Source organism: Pleurodeles waltl, chromosome 12 (assembly GCF_031143425.1).
Source record: "Pleurodeles waltl isolate 20211129_DDA chromosome 12, aPleWal1.hap1.20221129, whole genome shotgun sequence".
Classification (NCBI taxonomy): domain Eukaryota; kingdom Metazoa; phylum Chordata; class Amphibia; order Caudata; family Salamandridae; genus Pleurodeles; species Pleurodeles waltl.
In genome coordinates this window covers 223,818,644-223,839,161 of record NC_090451.1, presented here as the reverse complement: position 1 = coordinate 223,839,161, position 20,518 = coordinate 223,818,644, and the positions used below count along the sequence as shown (strand labels likewise).

The 20,518-nt window shown below is 45.5% G+C and overlaps 1 long non-coding RNA gene across 1 annotated transcript in view; it reads right to left on the bottom strand.

The window, feature by feature from the left end:
• The window catches only part of LOC138267697 (uncharacterized), a 51,544-nt gene extending 31,581 nt beyond the window's left edge, over positions 1-19,963 (bottom strand). Inside the window, exon 1 of the long non-coding RNA XR_011199850.1 lies at positions 19,706-19,963. This is a non-coding gene — a long non-coding RNA (uncharacterized lncRNA). The remainder of the gene's footprint in view (positions 1-19,705) is intronic.
• Positions 19,964-20,518: the final 555 nt, after the last annotated feature.

The window sequence follows — 20,518 nt, the reverse complement described above, 5'->3', positions numbered from 1 at the left end:
CAACAATTTTATCTGGATCCTTCCTTTTGGAAAATGATGACCTCTAATAAATGTTGATAAATGGCAAAAAATGGGCATTTGTTTCAAAATATTGGTGCCAAAGTGGCCCTCTAGAAGATGAGGGATTTGTTTCACCTGGAAACTCCATATCATACCAAATTCTGGATAATATCTCTGGCAGTACCTCCTTCCTTATGAATGTACGTGCCCCTCTGTTTGGCCAGGGATAAAGATTCATCATCCTGTAAGCAGTGCTTAATTTGTGCTTGTTGTTTCCGGTGCTGAGCACCAGCACTTATTTATGCGGGCCGTAGCTTATTCTTCTGCCTCAAGCATTTGCTGCGAGCAAAAGACAGATATGGGACAGACGGGGGAAGGGAAAAACGAAAAAGCGTCACAATGGGAGAAAGCAGGAAGCTGCTAGAGTGAGCTGAAGGGGCAGGGAGTGGCTTTATATGGATTGAAGTGGCCCGAGATGGCTTCGGGATTACGCTGTCTCAGTATTCCGTGTTCCCACATTTAAATGCAGCAGCCACGCGTGTTTAAGAGGAGGGCTTTGGGCACCGGCACGTTTTTATTTACAAATTAAGCACTGCCTGTAAGTAATACTAAATGTCAGATAAATCAGTCTTCCCCCATGGTCTTTTCTGTAGCTCTTGCTGAGGAAACCTTTTGCCATAAGATTCTCCTAACTTGATCCTCATAATCACCATAATATTGTCTCCTAGAGTGCCTCCTGGCCTTCTTCCTGGGAAGAGGAGGAGAGGGGGGAATCTAGAGTAACACTCAGAGGAAATATCAGAGGAAGAAATGTTGTGCTTCGATGTCCTCAAGTGCTTTCCCATTTTTATCAATATCTGGTAAGGAGCAAAGGAAAACACCTTACCTGATTCAGCGAGGTTCTAAATACTGCACATGCACCGAGAGCCAACACTAGTCTCTCTCACACATGCTAATTAAATCTAGAAGCACCAGGGCTTACCTCCGCGCCCAGGCTTGAAGAGGACACTACTAAGAATCGGAGAGACCATTACCATAAGTAGCATAGGTAAGATACGCAACCATGTCACATGCTGACTTGCGACCACCAGAGTTGGCAGGTTCTTTAACCTGAGCCCGCCGAGATCCAACAGCCTTCCCTCAGGGGCTCAATGAAACATTGCACTTGTACGATCCTGCTGTGCTCCGCACAACAGGATCCCAGTACAGAAAGCTATTGGAAATCTAAGCCCCGCGGGGTCCCAATCCTACGTCCTGGTCTCAGACATGAGACAGGAAAAACAACAGGAAGAACTGTGGGTAGTCAAACCTATTATTGATGTCTATAGGGGTGGATGGGTACTATGCCTGAAAATGCCTACTTCCTGATTTTTGTTTTTTTACCTGTCATGAGGTGGGGATCACCTCAGTAATAATGACTGGGACGAGGATATAGGACGCACTGAAAGATGACCTCTCCTGGGTGATTCTAACAAAGAAGGAGATACTACTAGTGGAACTGAGGTTTACAACATCCTTGGGCCAGGCTATAATCATCTAGCGTTCAGCCCTGACATATGTCACACTTCTAGCTTTGTACTAACGCATTTCAAGTCAATGTACTGCATTACCACAAGTAAAATATTGTCAAGCACATCAGCTTATTAAAAACGTTCAGTGTATTACCTCTTTTTGAGCTCTATAGTGTCAGCCTTGGTATTGTTCGTGAGGTTACTGGTACACAGGTGGGCCAGGTGGTACTCAGCAGCTAATAACTGTTCTCATAAGTTATGATGAGGCTGTCTGTCTCACCCTCATTGACAGCGTTTTATTTATTGGAGTAGCGCAGGCTGATCGGACTACCTCCCCATGACACTGGTTGGTCACTACCAGTATGCACGTGTATGTGCTGTAGGCCTGTCCTGGCATCCTAAGATTTACTGCTGCCCCAGCAGTGAAGAGTGTGGACTTGTAAGGGAAGTTGAGTGTGGCACACTGGGTTTGGCTATGCGACGTGAAACCAAAAACATCAGAATACCACAGCAAAGGTGTTCTGGATACGACGACCTAACAGCAACTGTTTGGGGGTTCTCCGAGGCTTGATGTTACCAGGTGAACAAAGCCATATTTGTCACGACTTATGTGCTGCTTGCGCCAGGAAACCGCAGATCTAGTGGCGTGGGTCTTGAAGGTTCGGCTTTGGCCCAGAAAGGGGCGACTCTTTCTAGTAGCCACAGTGCTGTCGGCGATGGAACTGCCAAGAACAGACCGTGCCCTTTAGAAATAGTGCCAGAGGGAAAAAACCCCAACAAGGGGAAAAAAACCCCAAACAGTGGATTCCTGAAACAAGAACAAAACCAGGAATCAAAAGAAACAAAAATGCAGGTAAATGCAAAAATGGAAAAGATTCAGAACCAAAGGCCAAGAATCAGGAGCGAAGACACAATCAGAGCAGATAGTGTTGCAGCGCAAGGAAAGGGAGAAAACAGAGCCCTTATATACCAAGAAACAGGAAGTGACCAACAGGAAGTAAAAAGACACCATCTTAGATAGGGAAGAAGTACATAGAATAGAATAGAACAGAAACCATAGAAAATAGGGAACAATGATTTCTGGGAAGAATGAGGAAACCTGGGAAGGGGGAAGGACATAAAGAAAGGACAGAAAATGCCCCAGAAAATATAGAGGGAAAAGAAGAAGGAAAAGAAGAAAAAGAAACAGGTAAGGAGGGGTCAGGGGAAAACGGGGAAGCAACAGAAGGCAGAGCGAGGCCCCAAGTAAAATCTGGGGCCTCGCGCTGTGCAGAGAAGGCTCGGGGCGCGCCGCGTCCTGAGAACGCGCTGTGCGGCGTGAGCCGAATGTTCGGCTCGCGCCGTGCCACGCGGCGCGACAGTAGGTCCCCCCCCCGAAGGTCCAGGTTTGAAGGGAAACAAACAATGAAAACGAGAAATCAAAAGAGGGGCGTGGACAGAAGATGCATCTTCCCATGAGCATTCACTAAGAGGATAACCCTTCCAGTGAATCAAATACTGAAGACGTCGGTGAAAAAGGCGAGAGTCACAAATCTCCTGAACCTCATATTCAGGGACATCATTCACCAACACAGGAGGAGGACAAGGAAACTGACGAGAGAAAGGATCAGGGACATAAGGTTTGAGCTGGGATACATGAAAGACCGGATGAATTTTCCAAGTATGAGGCAAGCGAAGACGAACAGTGACAGGATTGATCAACTGAAGAATACGAAAAAGGTCCATAATAGCGAGGCGTGAACTTATTGAGAGAAAGGCGAGAGGGCAAGAATTTAGAAGAAAGCCAGACTTTATCATGAGGGTGATAATCTGGAGTGGGTCCACGTTTCTTATCAGCGATCTTCTTCATATATCTCTTGGTGTTCAATAAATTAGATCTAATTAGTTTATGGATTTGCAGGAGACGTTTGGAAAAAGATGTAATTGCAGGCAGAGGAGAGGTAGTTTGAGGAGAAGTAGGAAAAGAGGTAGGATGATAGCCATAGGAACAGAAAAAAGGAGTGACCTTGGAGGCACTATGGACAGTATTGTTGTAGGAATATTCAGCAATAGGAAGATATGTGTTCCAGTTGCTTTGGGTGGAATTACAAAAACAGCGAAGGTATTGTTCTAATCCTTGGTTCAATCGTTCGGTCTGTCCATTGGTCTGAGGATGGAAACCGGATGACAGAGCTATATTGATATTCAGTGTCTTGCAAAAATATTTCCAAAACCGAGAAATATACTGAGGTCCCCTGTCAGACACAATGGTATGTGGAAGTCCATGGAGACGGAAAATATGGTCAATAAATATCTGGCTCAATTCTTGGGATGTAGGTAACTTCTTTAGGGCAGTGAAGTGAGCCATCTTAGTGAAAGAATCAACAGTGACCATGATAACCTGGTTTCCAGCTGATGATGGAAGTGAACACATGAAATCAGTGGAAATAGTATGCCATGGAGTTGGTGGAACTGGCAAAGGCTGTAGTAATCCTGCAGGTCTGCTATGGGGAATCTTGACTTGAGCACATACAGGGCAAGCCTGAACGTATCTTTCGACATCTGATTTCCAGGTAGGCCACCAGAAAGATCGCGAAAGAAGTTCTTGTGTGGCCTTAATACCTCTATGACCAGCAATCGGTGAATCATGGCACATCTGTAATGCCTTGTCTCGAACTCTGTTAGTAGGGAGGAATAACAGATTTTGATGATAATAGTATCCTTCCTTCTTGCATAAAAAGGTTCGTAATTTCTCTATTTCGCTATTAGACAGGCTGGAGTACTCCAGTTGTACCTCCTTCAGAAAAGATTGAGCAACTCCAATGATTTTACTAGGCTCCAGTAGAAATTGAGACTGGGAAGGAGTACAATCTGGATAACGGCGAGACAGAGCATCAGCCAGAATGTTTTGAGATCCAGGTATATAGGTGATGTAAAAGTCATACTGGCTGAAGAAAAAGGCCCAACGGGCCTGGCGACTATTTTGGCATACAAAATTACGAAGACATTGCAGATTACGATGATCTGTTCGCACCTCGAATGGCTCCTTGGAACCCATCAGAAACTGTCTCCATTCGATGCAGGCTGTTTTCAGAGCTAGCAACTCTCTTTCTAGCACTGAGTAATGTTGTTCTGCTGAAGAGAGAATATGGGACAGATAGAAAACAGGATGTTCAAGACCATCATCCTCTTGAAGTTGAAGTAAGACAGCTCCAATAGCTCTTTCGGAAGCATCAGTAACTACAATAAACTGTTTATTGGTATCTGGGTGTCTTAAGATGGGAGCTTGAGTGAATGCCTTTTTTAAATCTTGAAAAGCTGTTTCAGCCGCCTTAGTCCAGACAAACCCCTGTTTAAGATTTTCCTTCTTTAGAGTATGGGTTATATGGCTGGTCTGTTTAGCAAAGTCTTGAATGAACTGCCGGTAAAAGTTTGCTAATCCTAGGAAACATTGTGTTTCTTTAATAGACGAGGGAGAAGGCCAATCGAGAATTGCTTGTACCTTTTCTTGGTCCATAGCTATGCCGGTGGGACTTAAATGATAACCCAGATATTTGACTTCCGTCTTATCGAACTCACATTTCTCGGGTTTACAGGATAGTTGATGTGCTCGGAGTCTTTGAAGGACTTGTTTCACATGAGAAGAATGGAGTGCGGAATGTCTGGAGAAAATAAGGATGTCGTCTAAGTAAATTACGACTGTCTGGTTCAAGAGATCGGAAAATATTGAGTCCATAAATCTTTGAAATATTGCAGGGGCGTTCGTAAGACCAAAAGGCATGGCTCTATACTCAAAATGACCAAACGGTGTCCTGAATGCTGTTCTCCACTCATCTCCTTCTTTTATACGTAAAAGGTGGTAAGCTCCCCGAAGATCCAACTTGGTAAAACGTTGAGCCCCTCTGACTGCCTCTAAAATATCCTTGATGAGGGGCAAAGGATAACGATCCTTGATAGTTATTTTGTTTAGGCCTCGAAAATCTAGGCAAGGACGAAGGTCTTTGGTCTTCTTAGGTACAAAAAAGAGAGGAGCCCCTGCCGGAGAAGACGATGGAACAATGAGTCCACTCTGTACGTTTTCCTCGAGATACTCCTTAAGAACTTCCTTTTCAGGTTCCGTGAGAGAATACATCCTCCCAAAGGGAACGACTGTTCCAGGTTCCAAAGGAATAGCACAATCGTACTCTCGATGTGGAGGTAATACAGGTCTGGATGGTTTTAGAAACACGTCTTGGAACTCTAAATAATGTTCAGGGACTCCTTGGACAGTATTGATGGAATACTCCGTAGTACTCTTAATAGGTGTTAATCTGTTTGGTGACCAATATTTATCGGAAGCAAAGCAGTTTTCTTGACAAAACTGTGAGGATAATGAAATTGTCCGGGTTACCCAGTTCACATATGGATTATGTCTTGTAAACCATGGAATTCCGAGAATAATGGTATGGTTGGGAGACGAAATGAGATCAAAGGTGATGTGCTCTTGATGATTACCAAACTGTAAATTCAACATCAGGGTCGTAGTATCGACTGGACCTGAGGATATCAAGGATCCATCCACTGTGTGCACTTGTTCAGGAATGTCTTTGGGTTGTGTAGGAATCTGTTGCTTAGTGGCCCAAGTCTTGTCCATGTATATACCACTAGCACCACAATCCAACAATGCCATTGTTCTTTCTTGGCGGCCATCAGGTAGTTGCAATATGACAGGTAACACGAACAAGTATGTAGTATTGTCATTAAATGAACTGATAGAAGGTATAGCCGATGATCCCGTCCCCTCCCTTCTTACAGAGGACGGGAAGTGGCGTTTCCCGAGGTTTTAGGTGGACGTACAGGACAGGTACGAAGCATGTGACCAGCAGAACCACAGTATAGGCATAATCCTTTCTTCCGTCTGTCTTCCTTCTCACTAGCGGAGAGCGGCCCTCGAGTAGTATCCACTTGCATGGGTTCCCCTTCTGTGTCTCTAGCAGGGGGACGAGATTCCTCAGGACGAGGTAGATACATCCGTGAAGAGTTTGGCTGAGAGGATCCTCTACTCCTTCTCTTCTCCATTCGTCGTTCTTGAAGACGATACTCGATGGAAAGTGCTTGATCCATCAAGCCACGAAGATCTTCAACTCTAGTGGAATGTACTAATTCATCCTTTATTTCTTCCTTAAGTCCTCTGCGGAACAGAGTTACCAGGGTACGCTCCACCCAAGTGGTCTCTGCCGCTAACTGACGGAAACGTGTAATATATTGAAGGACATCTTGGGAACCCTGCTGGATATCACATAATGCTTCTTCTGCCGAGGCTTCCAATCCTGGACGATTAAACATCTGTTTGAAGCGGGTCACGAAGGCAGAATAGTCCGACAATACCGGATCATTGGACGACACCATCGGGGTTGCCCAGGCCAAGGCAGGACCGGATAATGCACTAATAAGATATCCCACCTTTGTTCTGTCATGAGAGAATTGGGTAGGTCTGAAGGCGAAGTACACCGTTAGTGCATCCAGGAATTCATGTAGTTTAGTTGGTTCACCAGAGAAACGAGGAGTAGAGGCGGAGATAGTCGGAACATCGCCACTGCGGAGGGCCAGAGCCTGTCGTAACACCGCATTCTCATTGCGCAATTGTTGCAATTCCTGAGCTTGTTGTTGAATGGTAGTCAAAAGAGATGGATCAGGATCTGCAGCCGCCGCCACTGTATCTTCCATAGTGTCCGAAGATGTCGGAATGGTTAGGCGCTGCAATCTGTCACGACTTATGTGCTGCTTGCGCCAGGAAACCGCAGATCTAGTGGCGTGGGTCTTGAAGGTTCGGCTTTGGCCCAGAAAGGGGCGACTCTTTCTAGTAGCCACGGTGCTGTCGGCGATGGAACTGCCAAGAACAGACCGTGCCCTTTAGAAATAGTGCCAGAGGGAAAAAAACCCAACAAGGGGAAAAAACCTCCAAACAGTGGATTCCTGAAACAAGAACAAAACCAGGAATCAAAAGAAACAAAAATGCAGGTAAATGCAAAAATGGAAAAGATTCAGAACCAAAGGCCAAGAATCAGGAGCGAAGACACAATCAGAGCAGATAGTGTTGCAGCGCAAGGAAAGGGAGAAAACAGAGCCCTTATATACCAAGAAACAGGAAGTGACCAACAGGAAGTAAAAAGACACCATCTTAGATAGGGAAGAAGTACATAGAATAGAACAGAAACCATAGAAAATAGGGAACAATGAATTCTGGGAAGAATGAGGAAACCTGGGAAGGGGGAAGGACATAAAGAAAGGACAGAAAATGCCCCAGAAAATATAGAGGAAAAAGAAGAAGGAAAAGAAGAAAAAGAAACAGGTAAGGAGGGGTCAGGGGAAAACGGGGAAGCAACAGAAGGCAGAGCGAGGCCCCAAGTAAAATCTGGGGCCTCGCGCTGTGCAGAGAAGGCTCGGGGCGCGCCGCGTCCTGAGAACGCGCTGTGCGGCGCGAGCCGAATGTTCGGCTCGCGCCGTGCCACGCGGCGCGACAATATTAGCCCTTTTTATGACGTACAATTTCTGTGTGTTCTTCAGACACCTGCAATGCCAATGGCTTTTCAATAGCTCTTCTATATGAAAATGAAACTTGCACTGCTATTCCCTATGCCAGGGCTTGTCTCTTGGACCTGGCCCTTTCTACAGGGTCATTCCTAAACATTTTGCCTTCCTCCACCTATTTTTTCTGACCCTTTTTGTTGACTTTAGGACTCTGGGTACGGTATCACTGCTGATCAGTGCTAAAGTGCATATTCTCTCCCTTCTAAACTTGGTATAATTGGCTTAGACTTGATTTCTACCTTTAATTTACCTGTAAGTCTCTTGTACAGTGGTGTCCCTTACGCCCAGGGCCAGTTAATTAAATGCTACTCGTGGCCTGCAGTGCAGCTTGCTCCACCCACAGACGTAGCCTTTCAAACCTGTCTCAGGCCTGCTTCCTCAGAGCCTGCATGCATAGTTTACTGCCAAAGGGACCTGGCATCTAATTTTACTTGCCAGACTTAGAACTCCCTTTTTACTACATATAAGTCACCCCTAAGGTAGGCTCCAGGGAGCCCTATGGGCAGGGTGCTCTGTATGTAAAAGGTAGGACATATGTCTTTATGTACTACATGTCCTGGTAATGACAAACAGCCTATTTAGTTTCTCACTACTGTGAGTCCTGACTCTCTCATAGGATTGCATTAAAAATGCCCTAACATATGTCTTAGTGGTATTGACTGATCTATGAGGGGTGGTAGATGCATATTTGGTATGGTTGGAATGGTAGTGAGAAATGCTGCTTACTGGTATAGGTGGATTTGTTATTGCCATTATAGAAAAGCCACTTTTAGAAAGTGAGCATTTCTCTGTGCTAATGACACTGGTGTTTTGCAGCTTGACTCCAATCCACATCTGGGGCAGATTGACAGCTGGGCTTTGTGCATACTTTTCAGACAGCCTGTACACCGGAAGGGTGGAGGTGTCACAAGAGTGCATGTGTAAAGGCTGGGAGAGGTGGAGGCGGGGCACACGTGCATCTGTAAAGGCTGTCTCCTGGCCTAACAAAAAGGGCTTGATTACCCCTTACTGATGTCTGGAGCCAGGCTGGAGGAGAGAGGGGACATTCCTGGAACCGGTTAGGGCTGGTTGGAACCTCTACTCCCCATTTGGTGGATGATGCACAAAATGAGTATAAGTACAGGCGGCTGTCCCCCACAAGGAGAGAGCACTTTGGGCACTGAACCCTGGCTGGCAGGACTGCTGGACTACATAAATGACTCATTGGGATTGCTTTTCTGCTTGTTGCCTTACTGCCACCCTGTTCCTTAATTCAGGGGTGCCCAAAGATTGCCAAGAGGAACCGCTATTCAGTGCTCTGATGTGCTGGCCTCCTTGTTACTGCCTGGCATTTCCCCCTTAGAGTTCCCCCAGGGGCCATTGTGGGAGTACTGTTGTGCATTGACCGCCCCTGTTCCTGCAATTATAGCATCTGGAGCTGCACCATATTTGGGGACTGGTGCATGCTCCTTATGAGAGAAGTTACAGAGAGAGACTGGGCACTGTGACCGGTGCTAGGGGTCTGCTGCGTGCCCCTTATGAGAAGTTACCAAGAGAGAGTGCGCACTGGCCTTTGTGACTGGGGCCTGGAGACTGGTGCATGCCCCTTATGGTGGGAACAGCACAAGTCCTCCATACGCCCTGGAATTCCTCAAGCGCCGCCCTCTTCAGACAGGGCAAGATGCCACATTGTCCGATCCGCTGGGAGAAAGCAGAGAGTTGGAGCTCGGACCTCGGGGGTCCTGGTGCGACATCCCATTCTCCTCCCAGCACTCACTCCACTTGCGGCGGAACGGGCGTGAAGCCTCCCGCGCAGTTGCCTGCACCCTTGCAGCCAGCGCAATGGGTCCCAAAGGAGGTCTCTCCACCTCCGTCCACAGTGGGGGACCCTCCCCCTCTCTGCTGGGCCATACTTGGGGGGACCGGACCCAGGTGCACAGAGATGGATTTTGCAGACTGGGACCTCATCAGAGGCCCCCACTATGGAATTACTCCCAGGAACCAGCCGCCTCCCCAGACACATTACTACAATAACCTCAATAGGAGTGCCAGTGTTTTTGTACTTCACTAAGCCTGGCCATGAGATCTTCCATTACTGTCAATTTCCAACAAGGAGCTCACACCAGCCTGTACTCTACAGATGAGCTCTCACGCCTGCATTTCTAATTACCGTCACCCCGGCGATAGGAGTTAGGCACTATGATTCATGTGCTGGTTCTAGTCCAACGGGTGGGGGCCTCTGAATCTGCTGCCTCTTCCCAAGGGGTAATTCTTAAATATACTGTCTTGGTCCCAGACATGTGCCAGATGAGAATGTTTAATTGTATGTACATTTGTGATAATGTCTTGGCCCTCCTGATAATATGTTTTTTTGACTTGTGCATTTTCTGTGATAATGACAACCTGACTACTGCTTGTGTTGCAGAATACCAGTAACCTTTAACTTTACCTGACTACTGCTTATTGTCGCAGAGTACTAGTAACCTGTGTGATGTTCTGACAACTGTTTCTGTAGCAGGGTATTACTGATACATGTAATTTTGGTCTAATCATGTTCTGCACAATATAGTTTATTTTTATATAACTTGTTGTTGTTGTTTTTCCTTTGTGGTGTATTTACTGTGTCAAATGTGTTTTGCAAATGCTTTATGCGTTTCCTCTGGGATAAACCTGACTGCTCGTGCCAAGCTACTAATGGGGTAAGCAGGGGTTATCTTGCCTGTGTAACTCCCTCGCCCTAGCTAGAGTGGTGGTCCTTGCCTGGCTGAGGTGCATATCCTAGCCAGTCAGGAAACACATTTCTAACATTGTCTGCAAGTGAACATTTCCCTGCCATTTGCAATTCTGCTGTACTGTATGGGAATGTAGCTTACTCTGCCACTGCCTCTCTAACTGCTCTTCTGTGCCTGTGAAGCTTGTACTGCCTGTTCTGTGTGTTTTTGTATACATATGTTGCTAGCACTGCCATCACAGAAGGCCTCTGTGCCCTCTGGACAGGTCAATCCACTGGTGCACAGTGGCAGGCAAAGATCGGCACAGGAGTAGTCTCAAGCTGCCAACGATAATAGAAATAGGGGCCGGGGCACACAGAGGGAGATGCAAGAGTGGATTTTATTTGCACAGATGTAGGTCCTACGGCCATCGCTTAGTGACATATCGACAGTGCAGTATGAATGAGAGCATGAGAGTGTTGTGTGGAACAATAACCATCACTGAAGCAGTATAGATTATTCCATGCTATGAAAACTATTAGTTATTGAAAGTGTTCTCATCAGTCACTCCCACTGTGGAATACTGTTCTTTACATGGGCCTCTCACTGCAAAAGAAGAGACGAGCTACACTGTAAACTATATTTTCCTATGCTATAGATAGAACAGTCCTCTGTGTGCTCGTGTGAGACATGTTTATTCCTATCACTCATTTATGGAACCTTAATAGCTTAATGGATGCTGATTTAAATTGTATACGATCCACTTCAGTTATAATCATGGAAAGGGGCTCGGGGAACATGGCGGCTAGTGACAAGCAGCATGGACGCTGCTAGACTAGTCACGGTGCTGCACTAGCCCAAGCGGCAGAGGAGAGAAAGGACAACCGAGAAGTGCTCCTTTTTCCGTGTGAGCACCTTACCTTGCCGGTGGTACATATCACCGCGGACCAGGCCACGCGATCACGTCCCGACTCGGGTCGGGACGCCAACACCAGAGGAAGCGGAGAAGGCAAGGGAGAGTGGCGGCAACTGGGAGCGCGCCGCTCTCGAAGTAAGGAGAGTTATAACATTTTGCTCCAAGTACTCGACACTTGACAAAACCCAGATGTCCCTCAAAAAAGTCTTTAAAAGAGGCCTTTTGTCAAGGCCAGACGTTGCGGAGGGTGTACTCACGGACAAGGTTAATTTGCAGGCTCTCAACAGTCCTATTATCCTCGACGGAGAGGAGGCTGGTATGGAGAGTCAGCTAACTCCACCTTCTATCCCACCCACTCCAGAAAGGGACGCTCTAGGTTTTGCAAAGGCCCCGGCCATGGACAACAAGGAGCGATCCAGGATTCTGGATATTCCGGTAAGAATGATTCCCTTTTCAGAGGTAATCTTGGGGTCAGAATGGGATTGTTTCTCAACAATTGGAAACAACTTACTGGCGACCCTTGAGTACTAGAGACTGTGTTAGGTTTCAAACTGGAGTTTTTCGACACTCGAAAACAGACACATCCCCTCCATCCAGATGTATTTTTCCCAAGCAGAACAGTCTTTTATAGACTTAGAGGTTCAGGCTTGTTTAGACAAAGGAGCTGTATGCTTGTCTAGTCCTCACCCTCTCGGGTTTAGCAGTCTAGTGTTTTTGGTGGACAAAAAAGGTGGGGTCATCGGCTAGTTTTAAACAACAAGGACTTCAACCAACGGATCTTGTACAGACATTTCAAGATGGAGGGGGAGTGACATGTTGAGAGATATTTTGTTGGAAGGAGACTGGATGGTCTGTCTGGACCTCAAGGACGCCTAGCTAACAGTCCCCGTTTTTCCTCCTCACAGAAGATTTTTACAAATCCAATGGAAGGAAATTTGTCTAGAGTTCACAGCTCTCCCGTTCGGGCTGTCCTCATCACCATGGTGCTTCACAATATTGATGATACCTGTTGTGGAGTTCCTCTGGTCCCAGGGTGTCTGGTTGATAATTTACCTGGACGACCTGCTGCTGCCGATGGCACTGGAACTATAGTCTCTCCGGAGTCATTTATCATGGACTATTCAGCTATTGCAGGAGGTGGGATTCATCATCAATGTGCAGAAGTCAATATTAAATCCTTCACAGTTGATAGATTTTCTAGGTTTTCGGATAGATTGTGTTCTTGCCCAGTTGATACTTCCTTCTCAGAAGATTCGCAATATCAAGAGGGAATTGAGGTCTGCATTAGTCAGCCAGACTGTGTCCTTGAGGTCGAATGCCTGGATAGTGGGCCTTCTAACCTCTTCCATACACGCCATCTTCCCAGCCCCTGTTCACTATTGTGCCCTTCAGAGGTTGAAAATTCAGCACCTACAGAAAAGCCTGACTTATTCGGAGCAGATTCCTCTCTCCGACGAGGTCAAGATGGACATTCTTTGGTGACGGGAACACATGGAAGCTTGGAATGGTGGAGCCATCTTCGGGTCTTCCCCAGAGATAGTGATTGAATCGGATGCCAGCCAATGGGGCTGGAGAGAGAGTTGCGTCTCTCTTTCCACGGGGGTGTTGGTTGGAGGCGGAACTGGGTCTCTACATAAACTGTCTGGAACTTTTGGTGGGTTCCTTTGCGATGAAAAGCTTGTCCCCTCAGAAGACAGATTTATTCATTCTATTGAGGATGGGCAACATTTCAGCAGTGGGTTATGTGAACACATTAGGGGGAATGAAATCCAAGATTCTTGCAGAGATAGCCAAGGAGTTTTCGCATTATCGCCTCTGTCACTGCCTTGTGACTATGGTGGAGTATCTTCCTGGCTCCCAGAATGCCACAGTGGATTAGAACTCTGGGTTTATGAGGCATTCCAGCGATTGGAAACTGGATCTGATGCTGTTTCATCTGATACTTTGGGAGAGGGGCCCATGCAGGGTGGATTTATTTGCGTCACGCCTCAGTTTTCAGTTACTGAAGTTATTCAGCTGGCGCCCAGACCCTCTGGCTCTGACGACAGATACTGTTCTCCAGGACTGGACTCAGTTTCGGGGATATGCGTTTCCACCCGTTCATGATGATCCCCAGGGTCTTATCTCACATCAGATGATAGAAAGTGGAGGTGGCTCTCTTGACCCCTTTCTGGAGGGCTCAACTGTGGTTCCCGGTATCCCTGCTGTCAGCTTACGCTCCTCCTCTTCTGAATCTTCTGGTTAATCCAGAGTGTCTACAGCACCCATTGATTCTATCAAGGAAACTGGGATTGATGGCCTGGATGGTTTCAGGACAAGATGGAATTCCGCAGGCATTTTGCAACAAGCTGCTTATTTCCTCAGACAAGCCTGGGCTATAGGCACCCATACCCTGTACGCCTCAGCTTGGCGGAGATGGAGCAGTTGGTGTGATGTGTGGAGTATCGATCCCTGGGGGGCGGACATTTGCATGATAGTGAATTTTTTGTCTGAGTTGGCTGGGTCAGGTTTAGCTTACAGAACGATTAACAATTTTAGGTCTGCCATTTCTGCGGATCATGTGCCAGTTGATGGTAAACCAGTTGGAGAACATCCCTTAATTTGTAAAGTGATTAAACGGATTCACATGTCTATTCCTCCTAGACCTAGGTATTCTTCTCTTTGGGATGTGGATATCATTTTGAGATTTTTGGATATAAATGGCCGTCTAACAGTTATTTATCTCAAAAACAAATCCCGGCGAAGTTAACCATGCTATTATGTCTCGTCTTCTGTAAACGGGTGTCAGTTCTCCGAGCTTTAGTTTTAGCAGGAAGAGTCTTTTCACCAGATGGAGTCACCTTTAATATCACTCAGAGAACTATAACTAATTGCAGGTCGGTAACTTACCCGATGTTTCCTGAGAATCCGCAATTGTGTGTTGTGCAATGTTTGAAGGCATACGAAATTGTTACTGAAGAGCTAAGACAGGATTCGAGGAGTCAACTGTTCATTGCTTTACAGGAACCTTTCAGATCTGGGTCTGTGGCTACTTTAGCCACATGGATAAGAAGGTTGTTGAGAGAAGCTGGTATTGGTACCTCAGTCCGAACAGAAGACAACTTGAGTGCAGTTTATCGATCAACTGGCTATATTGTGGGAGGATGGATCCTGTGGTTCTTGATGTCCTTATCCCCAGAAGCTAAAGATCGTCCTCTGTTCAAGCTCCTGTTGAGCTGATGGATCGTTGGGGCAGTGAAATATGGACTTTCTGGTCCTTTTGGGTCAGTTTTCAAACTGTAAGGAGTTTTGTTTGTGCTCAAGTTCTAGTACTTAGGAGACTTTTTCAAAGAAAGAGGAAGAAATGTTAAAGGTCATGGTTTATATATGAGGGTTCTGTATGTTGATCGGGCCATGTAATCATATACTGTGTACTCATGGGTACTGAAGTTTTTTGTTTACTTTATTGTGATTTGCTGCTGAGTTTTTTTCAGTAAGAGAAAGCATAATCTGTGCCTCTGTGTCCTTCATAGAATTGAAAATGATTGACATGTAAGCCAGAAAAGGTTTTACTCATAACTAAAGAGGGGGCAGGCAGTCAGCCTTCTAGATAAGAGAGCGGCAATGTTATGCAGTTTGTAGTTCTGCAGCATCGCACATCTCAGCAGTGACAGTTGGCTCCAGGATGAAGACTTAAATAATGTAAGATTTAGAGTGTGTGAGCACTGGAACAGACTGCGTCAAACTGTCAGGGGATGCAGAATAAACATTTTAGTAAGTCTGAGCCGAGACACTGGCAATCTTATTGAAATATGTATCTTTTCCCCCTACAGTATAATTAGGTAAACTGTTCCAAGGGGGCAGCCACAGGTAAACTGTGCACTTCGAGAAGTAGAAGCAAGAGCCTTCGCACACCCAATGGGTCATGCTTTATCCTTGGGCCTACTCCTTGTCGGGCCGGTGCTGCAATGCCCAACGGGCCCCACTCGGGGGCTCTCTGCTGAGATCTTTTAATAAGTGCTGTGGTCAGCAGTAGGATTGGGCTCAGATCTACAGAGAGAAGTGAAGGTGGTATGTTAAAATTGACTCTGGGTCCTAATGTCACTTAGTTTATTGTCAAAGGGTCTAGGTCAAGGTTAAAAACAGGGGGAGTGGCCAAGGAAGTAATGTTCCTCCACTCAACCAGAAAAAAAGAAGGAAAGAAAATTACATCCTTTAACCTTCATTAGTGGTCGACATGTTTCACGCCTAAATTGTCACCTATGGATCAGTCAGCGTTTCATAAGGACCAAAACAGGGGAAGCTCCTAGACTTCTTTGAGGAAACCTTGAGTAAGTATTAGGTGATTAACTAATTATGTCAAAAACTTACATCAGGTGGCTAAGAAGCCCTAATCAAAAAGAAGACCTGGGTAGGAAAAAGGGGAAAAGAAAGAAAAGTGATGACATATTCAAATGAAACAAAATTTAAAACATCTCTGTGGTGCCAATAACACTCACTGATGGCATGCGTCCACAATGTGAGTGGGCATTCCATTTAGGCCATGCACCAGACCCACAAAATCCATGAGTAAGCTACAGTCACAATACACATGTGTAACTATATATGTGTAACAACAGTAAATTCATTGCCTTACCCTCCTACATTAAGGAACGGGCCCCTTGGGAAGTTGCAGGCTGAGGGGCAACCTCAGAGATGAGGAAAACAAGGCTCAGACGTAAAGTGTAAATCTCATATGGCATCAACAACTAGACTGAACATAGACTCAGACATACGGATATAATCGCTGGACAGAGATATTGTGGTATAAAGCTGAAGTTCATGTATGTGTCGTATAGTAAAAGCTGTAATCATCCCTTAGTTACTGGATGTAATTGCTTAGGTGCACTGTTGACAATACAAGCGGAACATATCCCCTTATCACTGGAATCACACTCCTCCTATTGCAAAGGATCCATGCGTTAAATACAATATATAGTGAATACCTACCTTTCAACCCACTAGGGAAATTTTGAATACAAACAAAAAAACAGCCAACTAAACTGAACAAAGACTCAAAAGTAAGAATGTAATCATTGGACAGAAATATAGTATAAAGGTGAAGTTATTGTATGTGTCGTATGGTAAAGGCTGCGATTATTCATTAGAGCTGGATGTAACTGTTTAGGTACACTGTTGGAAATACGAGCAGAACATATCCCCTTATCACTGGGATCACAACCCTCCAAAAATAAAGGATCCATGTGTTGAATAAGATATAGCGAATACCTTTCAACCTACTAGGGACATACAGGACAAAAGCCAGTATAAGGGGAATCTCGAGGGCAGGTGTCAAAACATTAACAAGCGTTGCATCAAGTAATGCAAAAGCACACAATTGTACACATGGCTTTTACTTACATTTGATGTGCGTAGCCCAAAGTAGGTGGTAAAATGGGAATGTTTCGCAATCTCATTTCAGTCACAAAACATTCCTACATACCGCTTTGATTTGGTATTGGGAAGGGAGGCCCTGAACATGCCCTTTCCTAATACCGAATTGGTATGTATATGCAATTCCAAACTGCGATTCAGTAACATGTTACTGAATCACAAATTGGAATTAATACATACCAAAATGCATTTTTGCAGTTGAAAACGACCCGATTGGGCCTTTTGAAACTGCAAAAACGCATGAAACATATGGTCCGTTGTGAGGATAAGAAATGCACTCTGTACTGTTAAGCAAAGTCCCCTCTGGTTTAAACTGTGGTGCTTCATCTGCTATGGTATGCTAAGCAACACTCCATCTGCAGTGAAACTCCAGATCTGTTCAGTTATTATGTGATCCATTACTCCCCTGGCTGTTGCCAGTACTGCATTCTGCCTTCTGGTGCCCCCACTAATGTTTCAGAGCAGTTACCTGAGTAAAGGCAGGTAGGTTTCTGACACTGAATAAGAAAGCTTTATGACTCCCTCCACACTCCTAGACCAGTGCTGTAGCAAGGGCGGAATGGACCCCGTTGCAAGCAAAGAAATGTCACTCCCCCACCTGCTGTTTATGTAGTAACGTACAGTAGTAATCCAGTACAGCACCACTGCACCTGCTGCACCAGTGACAGCTACGGCCCTGTCTTAGATCATAACTCAGCACAGAAGAGTCATTTCTGTAATGTACCTCGCAGCAAGGGCAGAACTAAAATGCCACACATAAGCATTAAAATGCCACACATAAGAACACTGAAACATTGACGTCACTCGTGAGCAAGGTGAAAACTTGGCAGCTATAGCACCAGGTCTCAGTCTCAGTCTCGGGGCCTTTTCTAAAATAGAGGGGTGCTCCCTATGTCAGCGTCTATCTCCCAATTGTGCCCGGGAGTCTAATATTTAAATTGCACGGAAAGCCGTTTTCACCAGGCCAATTTATGGCAGAAACTGTCCGCTAGATGAGTTCATCTATTACACGAGGTCTTTTTTTACATATGTGTTTTTGAGATCAGTGTTTTAACAAATGATTCTAGGAAGAATAAACACGTATGTGCATGTTATTTTAGTGAATGCACACGTAGAAAGAGTGAAGTGGGCAAGTTAGACCTTACAGGGCTTCTTACACGAATCTTAGGAGAAATTTGCAAACACTCGCTGAAAAAGTAAAAATAGTCAACCTAAAGAGACCCACTCTACGCGGGTGCATAATAACTGCCACTTTGCCTTTCCAACGCAGCACTTGGCGCCTGACCTCGGCCTGTAAGTGCACCCGTAGGCACAGCAGTCATTACCCAGGATTGGTACTCATTTTAACGACCTCGGAAGGATGAAAGGCTGAGTCAACCTAGACTGGGGCTCGAACTCGCCATCCAGGAGAAAGACGGGTATTTCCGCGTCGTGTCCTTATGCGCTTAAGCCAGCCCGCGAGTCATGACAACACCGCTGGTTTGCCTCCTCTTAATCCTGCGTCACCAGCGGGTGTGGTCTTCCTTTTACAGATGACAGTGTAGTCGGCCATTAGTTTCCTCGCTCTCCTAGATGTTCTATGGTGAATCGTACGAGTTATATTGAAAATCAGTAGCGCTAACGAAATTTACCTACAAATGCAGAAAATAGCAACTTTGTGTATAAGAGCGGTGCAGCGACAATCATTCCAGAAAACCTTTAGCCGGGGAACGTCCAATCCGTTTTAACAATCAGAGTAACGCTCTTCGATTTGCCAGGGGTTGTATCGAATACTTGTAAATAACTTTAACGTAAGTTTTATTTAATAGCGCTTTTTTAAATAATGATTCGTATCTCCAATCCACTTGGTGACTCTCAATCAGCGCGGAAAGGTTGCATAGTCTGTCTTCGGTTTCTCTTGCCTTTGAGGCTCACCTCATTTGTGTCGATAAACTTTTGCACAGCTACATTTTTGTTATTCTGACCAACTTATGTGAAAATGCTGATCACATGATCCCAATGCTGCGTTACCTCGGGAAGCGGAACACAGAGATCAAGAAATAAAAGACTTGCTACTAAGGTCCACAAAGCCAGGCAACAGGACTTGTGACATTTTCCATTAGTTGCATACGAAAGTTAAATAGGTTGGACGCCTGTAACACGTGGTATCTGTAGATCGCATTCACCTGCGGGTATCTTGGTGCTAAAATAATAGGTGTTTATTGCAACCTGCCTCAATGTACTTATTTTATCGACTACTGATGGATGAATGGCTAACTGGACCCTTTGAGATTCACAACTATGACCAGGAAGCCAAACACAAATTCATGGAGTGGATGCATTCGTCAACTCACCCACCAGACTGGATTACAATAACCCTGGCTGGAAGCTGTTATTGCCTGAGCCGCTGTGAACTACAGAAAGAAGTCAGCAACTGGAGAGTTTTCTTAAGCACACAGTGAAAGAAAAACATATGGCAGAGATCTTACTAATCTTAGGCGAGTGCGTCAAAGACCATACCTCTCTCAGTCTTGAGCTTTTTGTTTATGTGTTTCCATTCTGTCCGATAAATAATCAGTCTCTTTTCTTTCTGCTCTGCATATCTCAGACTCTAGCCGTAAATACTCTTTTTATGCATCGTTTCTCACCTCCGCACTCAAGTTCAGCAGTTCACCATTCACTCTCGACCGTGCTGCATTCTTCATCCTAACCCACTGCTGTATTTTCCAGCTAGTCTTCAGCCTTTAAATGCTTCCTCTTCTTTCAGGTTTGCTCATGGTTGGACTGGCCTCAGCATTCCACAATAGCTGGTCTGATAGATCAGTTTGCTGGGCAGTTTTTTAGGGTCAAGCCTGCGTCGCATGCACTTGCGCATGCGTTTCGCTAAGCGAGACGCTTTAGAAATTAAAAAGAGCTCGGAGCCCTGTCCACGTCACGTCAGCGTCTTTCACTGGCTCGTGGGCTTGCCTGTTAGAATCTGCTTGATTTCATTAGTGGAAGGCATACATACGTCATGCCTTTTCCGGTGGATAGCCCTCCTCGAGCGCATCGACCACATACAGAAAATGCGAGGCTCGCTGTTTTCCGTCCGGCTCGTGAACTACTTTTTCTCTATTTTCCCAGTGCGATCTCGCTTGGCAGAAGTCGAGCGCTTTACATAATATCGACCCTGTTACACAGTTAATTGCACTTTTTCCGGTTACATATCTAAATGTACTTTTGCCGATAGGTTTCATTATGAGTGAAAAGTCGGGTTAGGAGTTTTCAACGCTATCAGCTCTAACACGAGCAAACGAGAAACCCGTTGCATTGCAAATGCTTGTTTGGTTGTTTGTGGACAAAGTTTGTTGTTTTCGTGGGCCACTTTTTACTGTTGCTTTTCCTGTTAGTACCACAAATATTTCCTGCAGGCAGCACAAACAAATGCATGTCACATACCTTGCGAAGCACCTATACAAATG